The sequence below is a fragment of the Neovison vison genome, chromosome 13, assembly GCF_020171115.1.
Source record: "Neovison vison isolate M4711 chromosome 13, ASM_NN_V1, whole genome shotgun sequence".
NCBI classification, from domain to species: Eukaryota; Metazoa; Chordata; class Mammalia; order Carnivora; family Mustelidae; genus Neogale; species Neogale vison.
This window is the reverse complement of record NC_058103.1, coordinates 85,791,503-85,802,857: the sequence shown is the minus strand read 5'-3', so window position 1 is coordinate 85,802,857 and position 11,355 is coordinate 85,791,503. Positions and strand designations below refer to the sequence as shown.

At 40.9% G+C, this 11,355-nt stretch overlaps 1 protein-coding gene across 1 annotated transcript in view; it reads left to right on the top strand.

Annotated features, from left to right (window-relative positions):
* The first annotated feature begins 6,334 nt into the window (after positions 1–6,334).
* MGA (MAX dimerization protein MGA) overlaps positions 6,335–11,355 on the top strand; it is a 173,021-nt gene continuing 168,000 nt past the window's right edge. The window contains exon 1 of the mRNA XM_044229700.1: positions 6,335–6,361. The gene's annotated coding sequence lies outside the window, so the exon portion shown is untranslated. The remainder of the gene's footprint in view (positions 6,362–11,355) is intronic.

Sequence of the window (11,355 nt, the reverse complement as noted above, 5' to 3'; positions counted from 1 at the left end):
GATAAGACAGAAAATTAACCATTAACAAAAAGGTCAATAAATTAGACTTTATCAAAGTATTTATTTAGTTATATATATATTTTTTATTTTTGTGTGACAGATAACTAGTTGAGGGGAGGGAGGAAGGGAGAAGCCGACTCCCTGCTGGACAGGAAGTCGAATGTGGGACTTGATTGCACAACCCTGGGATCATGACGAGAGCCAAAGTCAGAGGCTTAACCTACTGAAGCACCCAGGTGCCCTATCTACGTTTTTTTTTTTAATTAAGGCATTATATGATGAGATCTGTGCTTCAGAAAAGTAAGATATATCTGGGAACAGTCTAGATGGCTGTCTCTCGCAGCCATTTGTCACACACTCACAAATGCTCAATACTAGTGATCATTGGAAATGGATAAGTTCAGTGAAGTTGAAATGGTAAATGAGTATCAGACACATCAGTTTTAGCTTATATATTCATTCCTTCCTTCTTCCTGTCAAGAAAGTTCTGCTTTTTTTAAATTGTGTTAAAATATATTTAACATAAAATTGACCATCCTATTAAGTGTATAGTTCAGTAATGTGAAGTACATTTACTTTTTTATACATCCAATCTCCAGAACTCTTTTCATCTTGCAAAACTGAAACTCTAAGCCCTTATTGTAGCAACTCCCCATTACCCCCTTCCTCCAACCTCTGGCAACCACCATTCTACTTTCTGTCTCTATTAATTTGACTACTCTAGATATTTTGTGTAAGTGGAAACAGTATTTATCTTCTTGTGTCTGTCTTATTTCATGTACTATAATACCCTCAAAATGTGTGTCAGACTTTCCTTCTTTTTTGAGGATGAATAGTAGTTCTATTGTAAGTATATACCACATTTTGCTTATCCATTCATCTGTTATGAACATTTGTTTTGTTTCTATCTTTTGACTATTCTGAAGAATGCTGATATGAATTGGGGTGTACAAATATCTCTTCAAGACCCTACTTTCAATTCTTTTAAACACATATTCAGAAGTGGAATTGCTGGATTATACAGTAATATATTTTTGTTTTTTTTTTTAGGGACTGCCATACTATTTTCCATAGTGGCTGTACCATTTTACACTTCTACCAACAATATACAAAGATTTCAATATCTCCATTTCCTTGCCAACACTTGTTATTTTCTATTTTTATTTATTTTTTGGCGGGGAGGAGCAGAGGGAGAGGGAGAGAGAGGATCTTAAGTAGGCTCCATACCCGGTGTAGAGCCCAATGTTTAGCTGAATCTCATGGTTTGAGATCATGGCTTGAGCCGAAATCAAGAGTCATATGCTGAAGAAAAAAAAAAAAGTCATATGCTTAACCTACTGAGCCACCCAAGTGCCCCTATTTTCTGTTTAAAAAAATTTTTTTGGGGGGGCACCTGTGTGGCTCAGTGGGTTAAGCCTCTGCCTTCTGCTCAGGTCATGATCTCGGGATCCTAGGATCGAGTCCCGCATCGGGCTCTCTGCTCAGCGGGGAGCATGCTTCCTCCTCTCTCTCTGCCTACTTGTGATCTCTCTTTGTCAAATAAATAAATAAAATCTTAAAAAAAATTTTTTTTAAATAGTAACTGTCCTAAGAGGTGTGAAGTGGTATCTCATAGTGTTTTTGATTTGTATTTCCCTAATGATCAGTGATGCTGAGTACCCTTTTATGGGTTTATTGGCCATTTGTATATCTTCTTTGAGGAAATGTCTATTCAAATCCTTTGCCCATTTTTAAAAAAGACTTTTTATTTATTTGAAAGAGACAGAGAGCATGAGCAGGGGGAGGGGCAGAGGGAGAGGGAGAAGCTGACCTCATGATGAGCAGGGAGCCCGATGTGGGACTTCATCCCATGACCCCAAGATCATGGCCTGAGCCAAAGTCAGGCACTTAACCAACTGAGCTACCAGGGTGCCCCTGTGGCCCATTTTCTAATAGAGTTTTTGTTGTTGTTGAATTGTAGGAGTTCTTTATTGTGGATATTAAACATTTATCAGATATATGAAGATATTTTTTCACTTACTGTACTTTTCAAAAATGATTATTTATTTATTTACTCAACACAGAGAGAGTGCAAGAGAGGGAACACAAGCAGGGGGAGTGGGAGAGGAAGAAACAGGTTTCCCACTGAGCAGGGAGCCCAATGCTGGAGTTGATCCCACGACCCTGGGATCATGACCCAAGCCGAAGGCAGCTGCCCAATGACTGAGTCACCCAGGCGCCCCAACTTGCTGTATTTTCTGTGCCAGATACTTTTCAAGGTGCTGAGAATATACAGGAGGTTTCTATTCTCATCTTGGGTAGAGGCAGAAGGGAAACAATAAAATAAGATTCTTTGAGATAATGGGAACTGCCATAAAGAAAATAAAATGAGGTGAGGGGTGCATGGCTGGCTCAGTTGGAGGAGCATGTGACTCTTGATCTCAGGGTTGTTGAGTTCAAGCCCCATGTTGGGTGTAGAGATTATAAATAAATAAACTTAAAAAAAAAGGGGTGCTAAAATAGAGATGACCAGTGGATGGACGGAGTTCCCTTTAGATAGGGTAGTCAGTTAAGACCTTTCTCTTAGAAAGTTACATTGGAGCTGATGAGAATCACAGAGAAGGATCCATCCACATGGAGGGATCACAGGTTGAGGGGACAACCAGATGAAGACCATAAAGTAGGGATGATAATAATGATCAAGGGTGCACAAACCACAACAATGATAAGAGGGTAAAGGCCAGATCTGTTAGGTTCACAGACCAAGGTAAACAGTGTGAATTTTACCTGAAGTGTAGTATGAAACATTTTGGTCATTTTCAAAGAGAGGAGTCACACGATCTCACTAATATTTTTTAAAAGATCACTTTTCCTGGTCTGTGAAGAATGATTATGCAGTGGGGGGAGATGAAAGAGCAAGATTCCGTGATTGTTCTTTCTTCAGGCTCTTCCTTTATATCACAATCAGACAGTTGTCCCCCACATTCTCTTATGTTTCTAAATTTATATCACATTGTGATCATTGGCAATTGGGGTCTTCCTTAACAAAATGGACTTCTAGAAACTTCCTCCATCTCTATACCATTCAATAAGTGCTAGGTTATATGTGCTAACTAACAATCTCAAATACCAGTGTCTCTAAACAACATAAGTTATTTCTTGTGCATACTGCATGGTCACTCTTAGCCGGCTTGGAATATCTGCTCTGTGTCAGTCATTTGATGGGACCAAGGCTGATAGAGTAACCACAAGTTGAAGCATTGCTAGCGGCTGTGGCAAAAGGAAAGGGAAAATGGGTAATTGCACATTGGTATTTAAACCTTCTTCCTAGAAGTAATACATGTCACTTCTACTCACATTCATTCCCAAGTGAATAATCACCCTTAACTTCAAGAGAGCAAGAAAAAACAATTTTATCATGTTCTAGGAGGTTGGGTGAACCAGAAATATTTAAGAATAGCATAAATGTCTATAATTACTTCCAAGATTACTACTAATACTCTTCAGCACTCAGTAAAATGTCCAAAACATCTAGACTTTATAATTTCCTGTATTATATAATTAGATATATTTGTTTATATTAAAGAAATTATTTCACTCATCCTTACTAACAGCATTCCCTGTGCAAGACGTTACAAACCTTTCAGTGGTCTAATTGTAAATAATACAAATGACAAGTTTTGTATTCTGAAATCAACTTTAACATGCTATTATCATTAGGATGAAATATCTATATTTTTAGGGTCTCATAAAGATAAGGGTAGAACTAATGAAATAGTGTAAGAAATGGAAAGTAGGGTTTGGACTTACAAGGTGTTTAACATTAGAAGCAGAAGAACTTTGTGACCAGTTGAATGTGGAAAACAGTTAGAGCTATGAAAAAAAAATGGAGGTTTCTTAGACAGGAAGAATTCCTGGAACAGTGATATCATTGCTCACGTAAGGCAATGCACTCATAGCTGGTGTGGGGAGTGAAGGGTTGGAAAATTAGTTTGACTTTGGAAATACTGAATTTCAGATGTCTGTGGGAAACTCTGCCTTAGATAAATCCTCCTTTTGTTAGAAATACATGAAGGTATTGAAAAAGGAACCACTGGAAGAACACTGGGAATTGGAGCCTCCAAAACATTGTTATAAAAGTGAAGAGTGAATTTTGAGGGTGTCTTTACTCTGAGGTATGTAAATGTAAACGATTTTTTTTTTAAAGATTTTATTTATTTATTTGACAGAGAGAAATCACAAGTAGATGGAGAGGCAGGCAGAGAGAGAGAGAGAGAGGGAAACAGACTCCCTGCTGAGCAGAGAGCCCGATGCGGGACTCGATCCCAGGACCCTGAGATCATGACCTGAGCCGAAGGCAGCGGCTTAACCCACTGAGCCACCCAGGCGCCCCTAAATGTAAACAATTTTTAACCTACTTGAAGCAAAGGCACAGGTGCCACCTCCATTCTCTATTTCTGTATCATCGTTATTTTACATCAGTAATGTCTAGAGTTCAGCACGTTAACATGTTAAGAGAAAAAAAACAACCTTGAAATGAAAGCAAGGAGATAATGTAACAATATGCACCAACAGATGGGCAACAGTCACCAAAAAGTCTTAAAAAAGAACTGCAGTGTAAGAATCTGCTAGTGTGCCTCTAGCACTGTCTAGGGGAGAAACAGAATAGTGGAAAAAAATAATTCAAGAGTGTGCTGCGTTGGATAGAGTACTGGATGCTGGTTAGAATACAACGTTTACCACTAACTAGTACTCACATTTACAGAACACCTCTTATGCATCAGGGTTTAAATGATAGGTGTTTTAAATATTATCTCAGAATCATCATGACAATCTGAGACTAGGACTGGCCACAATTTGTGGTTAAAGGAACTGAGGTTCAGAAAGTTAAAAAACCTGTTCAAGTTCAAAGTACAGTAAATGAGAGAACTGCAGGTCCATCCAGATGGGTCTGACTTCAAGGACTGGGTTCTTTCACCTATGGCCAATAGACCCCAAACCTAGTTGTGCACCACATTCACTTGGAGAACATGTTAAAACACATTTTCCAGTTTCCCATTCAAGATTTTTTTTTAGGAGATGGTAATATTAGAATAGTACTTTGCTCTCATGGTTGTTAGGATCAAATGTAATCAAATATATTGGAGTGTTTTATGAACTTCAAGTTTGATAGTTATGCTTACAATTTATAGTTTTTTAAAAAAGATTTCTTAAAAAAGTAATCTCTACACCTACATGGGGCTCCCCAATTTACCACTATGAGATTAGTAGTTACATACTCTACCCACTGAGCCAGCCAGTGGTTCCTTAATGTTTTTATTACATGTGATCAACTAATTCCCCTTCCTTTGTTTTTCTAGTCAGAAAATAATTTTCTGATTAGACTTATCAAATATCTTACAGCCAGAAAAGTGTGCCCCAAACTGTGTTTTTACTCAGTAACCACATTATGAATTAATACATTTAATTTCTAGTTTATTAATCAGCACTCTCGTGAGTCTGACCAGTGCTAGTCAAATTCCCCAAGCTTAATCATCCCTTTTATAACTGAAAAAATAGCTTTGAAATCTAAATAGCTAAGGAATGGAGTTCAAAGCAAAAGAGATATGAATTGTTCTAACTGGTGGCTTCATGGGAGTAAAACATCAGGGTTTGGCCTGGAGGTCAGTCTGTGAAGACTACAAAACTAACTCATCCTAAGACCACCTTTTCTCACCCACCGTTAGTAGATGGTGTTTTTCTTGGATCCAATATACCATAGCTAAAGCAGGTTGAACCAGAAAATATAATAAGGCCACATCTCTGGCCCCTGTAAAATGCCTCCTGCTTCTTCTACCCCCATTTTCACCAACAACAGCAATGAGGTTACCATGAAAAGCCTGGTCTTTTATACTAAGAGAAAGTCCCAAGTATTATTTCCACTTCCTAGTGGGGTTTGTAGGTAAGTTGTATTTAAATTAGCATTATTTTCCAGTAACTATGAAAGGCTGATAGTTCCATTGTAGACAAACTCTTGCTTTTTTTTTCTTTCCAGTATCCACAAAGGCACTCAACAGGCACTTCCTAAATGCATGCTCCATGAAGAAAGGTTAAGCGGTTTCCCCAAGACCACACAGATGAACAAGTGGGAAAAGGGGCACTGAAAGTGCCTGTTATATGGAGTCACACTCCCATAATTACTCAAACTCCCAGCCCAAGAACCTGGCTTTCAAGGGGACATAAAAGGAACACCCCGGAGGTGAGAGCCAGGAAATCGGGAGAGGTGCTTTTCCCGGCATGCTCTGCAGCACACTGAGGGGCGCCAGACGTATCCCGGCGTGCATCGGGGAGCGCCCAAGGGCGATGGTTCCCGGCTCCTGGAGAGGCACGCGAAGTTAAACCGGTAGGTGTGAGCTTACTTAGTTTTGAGACCCAGCTTTCTCGTTTCCCCTTTATGAATGTAACCCCAAAGCGGCAAAAAAGTAGGTTTTCTAACTACCCTCCCTTTCCGCGTGCGGACGACTTTCGGCGCCGCTTCGAGCACGGTGCCAGGTGATTAGCGGTTAGGGGCGGGCCTGAGATGAACACGTGACCAAACCTGGCAGCCAATGACTCGCCGGGTGGTCCGGCAGCGCGAGGATTCCGGGACCCGTGAGCTGAGCGGCGCGTGGGCCCGTTCCGGTCGGCCTTGGCAGGTACGCGCAGGCGCTTTGATTGCCACGCGCCCCGTTCGTCCTCACGCGCCCGGTGGCGTGTACTTGGCGCGAAGTGTTAAGAGTCTGTTTGGGTGTTTTTGTTGGGGGGGGGAGTGGAGAGGGGGCCGTGGCGTCACGTGGACGCCACAGCCAATCGCGGGCTGAGGCGCACCCACAGCTTTCCCCGGCGCCCCGGGGTGCGACGTGTTCAATGAGGTTCGGCTCAGCCCTCACGGTCTGAGCTTTTTTTCGAAGCGCCTGTGCGGCCTGTAAAATCTGGCCACGGGTTTTCGTGGCGTCCTGCTCCGCTGTGAGCACGGACGACAAGTTCTCGGCAAAATGGCTGCTGGAAAGAGTCGCCTAGCAGGGGGAGCGCTGGGGCCGCGTGAAGGTCACATGACGAGGTTGGCAGCGCGTGCTGCTGGCGCGGGGAAGGGGGAGGGGGGTAGGAGAGAGGCGTGGCCAGTCACGTGCCGTCGACTGCACCGATCTGTGGTTTTCTCCAGTGTCCTTGCGGCAGCGTGATCTGTCTGCTTTTGCTCCTCCCACCTCGAAGCGTGGCAGTCGTCGGCGAGAGGCTGTGTGTGTTGGTGTGGTGGAGTGAGCTGTGGTCTGGGAATTAGAAGACCTGGGGTCTAGGCCTTTGGCTGTTTTTGTACTGAGCAAGTCCTTTTGCCGCTCTTGGCTTCCGTATTCTTATTTGTGTTAGTTAGGTGTAAGATTTTTTTAAGGCCTCCCTGTGTTATGTGACCTCTAATTAATCCCAGTGTCCTGCAGATAACAAAAGAGTAAGGAACAAAATGAGACAAGCCTGTCTCCCCACAGAAAAAAGAAACCCACACTGTATCCCTCCGCCTCCATCATTAAAGTGATGTGGAAAACCTGGAGATAATTTCTTAGAATAATCTGGGCCTATCAGTCTATATTTATTGATCGCATTTATATTCTGCCTTTGCACTCTCGTTTGAAAACTATTGTGGAGAGGACGCCTAGTCTCCATGTGTTTCCTGAATAGAAAGCAAGAAATAAGTAGTTTTGTCTATTAACTGTGGATCTGGGGGAACAAGTCGTTAGAGGAGATTTGCTGATGCTCTATAAGGCTGTGACTAGAAGGACCTAGAAGTTGTCCTCTCCACTGGGTGGCCAGTATTGATATCACTTTTTGAGGCTTCCTTGCCACTGACCTTTGATGTTTTTCATGGGTTCTTGCTGCCAGCTCTAGCCATTCATTTTGTCAAGGGTTAGGGCTTTAGTGAAATGAAGCAGGCATTGATTATGTGTTCTTCATATCACTGCTTAACGTTTGTGCTACCCTTTGATGTATCTTAAAGGGCCTTTGAATTTTGTGAGAGCACAACCTGGAGAGCATTTTTTGAGTAAGCATTGTAACAGTAGTTAGTTTTGAACAATTATGTTAAAATCTTTCTAGCTTAATATTTTATGTCTTAATTCGTTTAGTTTTGTTAACAGATCTGTGAGGTAAGTACAATTATTTCCATTTTACCAAAGAGGAAAATAGAGACAGAGAAATTAAGTAACTTTAACTTGCATTAGCTCATGTGGCTGATAATTTTACATGATTCCAACCATAATGCCTTTTGAAAATTTGACAGAATGATTCCAAAATTTATTTGGAAGAGTGAATCTGTAAAGTAAGAAAAGTTTTGAAAGAGTAAAGTGTGTATGTATGTGTGTGTGTGTATGCAACTTCTACTAGTGAGTATATAAGTAAAGCTGTAATAAAACAATGAGTAGTAATTTTGGATTAGACAGAGCATTGGTACAGAATAATAAATTTATAAATATGTAAAGCTATTAAGTATTATTAAGGTTTTTTTTTTAAGATTTTATTTATTTATTTGTCAGAGAGAGAGAGCGAGAGCGAGCACAGGTAGAGTGGCAGGCAAGAGTCAGAGGGAGAAGCAGGCTCCCTGCGGAGTAAGGAGCCTGATGTGGGACTCGACCCCAGGGCACTGGGATCATGACCTGAGCCAAAGGCAGCTGCTTAACCAACTGAGCCACCCAGGCATCCCTATAAAGGTGGTTTTTCACACTAGTTGAGAGAGAATTTCAAAGTTATGTTGGAACAATTGGCTAACCATTTGAAAAGTAATAATAAAATGGAATCCTACCTTAAAATGTAGGTAAAATAAAGTCCAAGTGAATTAAATAAGTAGTTAAATATAAGATATGAGGTCAGCAGGCACCTGGCTGCCTCATTTGGTAGAGTATGCCACTCTTGAGCTCAGGGTTGTAAATTTAAGCCCCATTTTGGGCATAGAGATTATTTAAAAATACAATCTTAAAAAAAATGTGAAGCCAGAAAATGATCAGTTTAAAAAAATGGGTACACATTTTTTCAGTCTTGAAATGGGATGAGCTGTTCTAAGCATGACTGTAAAGGCAGAATCCATAAAGCAGATATTGTTTGAATTACTGCATAAAACAACCTGTAATTGGCAAAAACATCATAAAGTTGAAAGAGATTAATTCGGTCAGTACTTAACATATTTACTGAGTGCTTACTATGTGCTAGGCAATTTTTCAGGTGTAGGGCATCCAGTGATGAGCATTGCCAGGAAGATTGTGGGGGAGGGGAAGTTGCACCACGTGTTGTACTTTATTTATTTTATTTATTTATTTTTAAAAGATTTTATTTATTTTATTTGACAGATAGAGATCACAAGTAGGCAGAGAGGCAGGCAGAGAGAGAGGGAGGAGGAAGCAGGCTCCCTGCTGAGCAGAGAGCCCGATGCGGGGCTCGATCCCAGGACACTGGGATCATGACCTGAGCCGAAGGTGCCCCACTGAGCCACCCAGGTGCCCCACGTGTTGTACTTTAAAGTTTAATGACTTTAATATCTAGTAGATGGGCTAAAGATATGTGAATAGGTAGATAACATACACAGAGAAAGAAAAATAACCAGTAAGGATACAGATTATTTTTCTTTTTTTTTTTTTTAAGATTTTATTTATTTATTTGAGAGAGAGAGAGACAGTGAGAGAGAGCATGAGTGAGGAGAAGGTCAGAGAGCAAAGCAGACTCCCCATGGAGCTGGGAGCCCGATGTGGGACTCGATCCCGGGACTCCAGGATCACGACCCGAGCCGAAGGCAGTCGTCCAACCAACTGAGCCACCCAGGCGTCCCGATACAGATTATTTTTCATTTATGAATAACACCCCCCACACCCCGCGAGTCTGGCACTTTTGACTTTTGTATATACATAATAAAGTATTAATACTGTAATGGCATAGGAGTGAGGAAATTGGCTCACTAATACACTGCTGTTTGTGGATATTTACTTGTGAACATCCTTTTTGAAGGACATTTTGGTTATATGTATTGAAAGCATTCAAAACCTGTATGCCCCTTGACTCAGCAGCTTTTCTTGGTTAAGGCACTAATTTGTAAGTTTGGAAAGATGTTTATTAAACTGTTGTTTTTGTAGTATTTTTTGGTAATAGCTAAAACTTGGAGAAACTTAAATGTTAAGTAATAAGGGGTTGGTTAAATAAATATGATACTTTTATAGAGGATAATACCTTGTAGCTAGTAGGTATAATATAGATTTCTACTAATTATTTGGAAATCATATTATATTTTGTCAAGTAAAATGTGTAGGAAGATTGCATTTTTGTAGGACTGTACATATATGTCTAAAATTTACATAAGAGTCTAAAATGGTATACTTCAAATGTAAACTAATGGTGATTTTATTTGAGTGGTAGGGTTTTTGGATGAATTTAATTAAAAAACACATTATTTTTAAAGATTTTATTTATTTATTTGACAGAGAGAGAGACAGATAGCAAGAGAGGGAATACAAGCAGGGAGTGTGGGAGAGGGAGAAGCAGGCTTCCTGCTGAGCAGGGATATTGGCTCCATTCCAGGATCCTGGGATCCTGACCTCAGTCAAAGGCAGACTCTTAAAGAATGAGCACCCAGGTGACCGCCTTTTTTTTTTTTTTAAGATTTTTATTTATTTGACAGAGAGATAGAACACAAGCAGGGGAAGCAGCAGGCAGAGGGAGAGGTAGGTTCCTGGCCTAGCAGGGAGCCTGATGTGGGATTCGATCCCAGGACCTTGGGATCATGACCTGAGCTGAAGGCAGATGTCCAACCGACTGAGCCACCTAGGTGACCCTAATGTCCTTTTTCTATTCCAGGATCCCATCCAGGATACCACAATACTTCTTTTTGTTTTTTTACATGTACTAATGCTGAGTGGCTTAGTTGTTAGGTGTCTGCCTTGAGCTCAGGTCATGACCCCAGGGTCCTGGGATCAAGCCCTGCATCAGGCTCCCTGCTTAGTGGGGGGACTGCTTCTCTCTCTCCCTCTACCTGCTATTCTGCCTTCTTGTAGACTCTCTCTTTCTCTGTCAAATAAATAAATAAGTAAATAAATCTTTAAATGTATGAATGCTTTATTTTTATTTTTTTTAAGTTTTTTTTTTTTTTTTTTTTTTAAATTCCAGTTAGTTGGGGTGCCTGGCTGGCTCATTTGGCAAAACATGCAACTTTTGATCTTGGGGTTGTGAGTTTGAGCCTCACAGTGGTTGTAGAGATTACTTAAAAATAAAATGTTAGGGCGCTTGGGTGGCTCAGTGGGTTAAAGCCTCTGCCTTTGGCTCGGGTCATGATCCCAGGGTCCTGGGATCGAGCCCTGCATCGGGCTCTCTGCTTAGTGGGGAGCCTGCTTC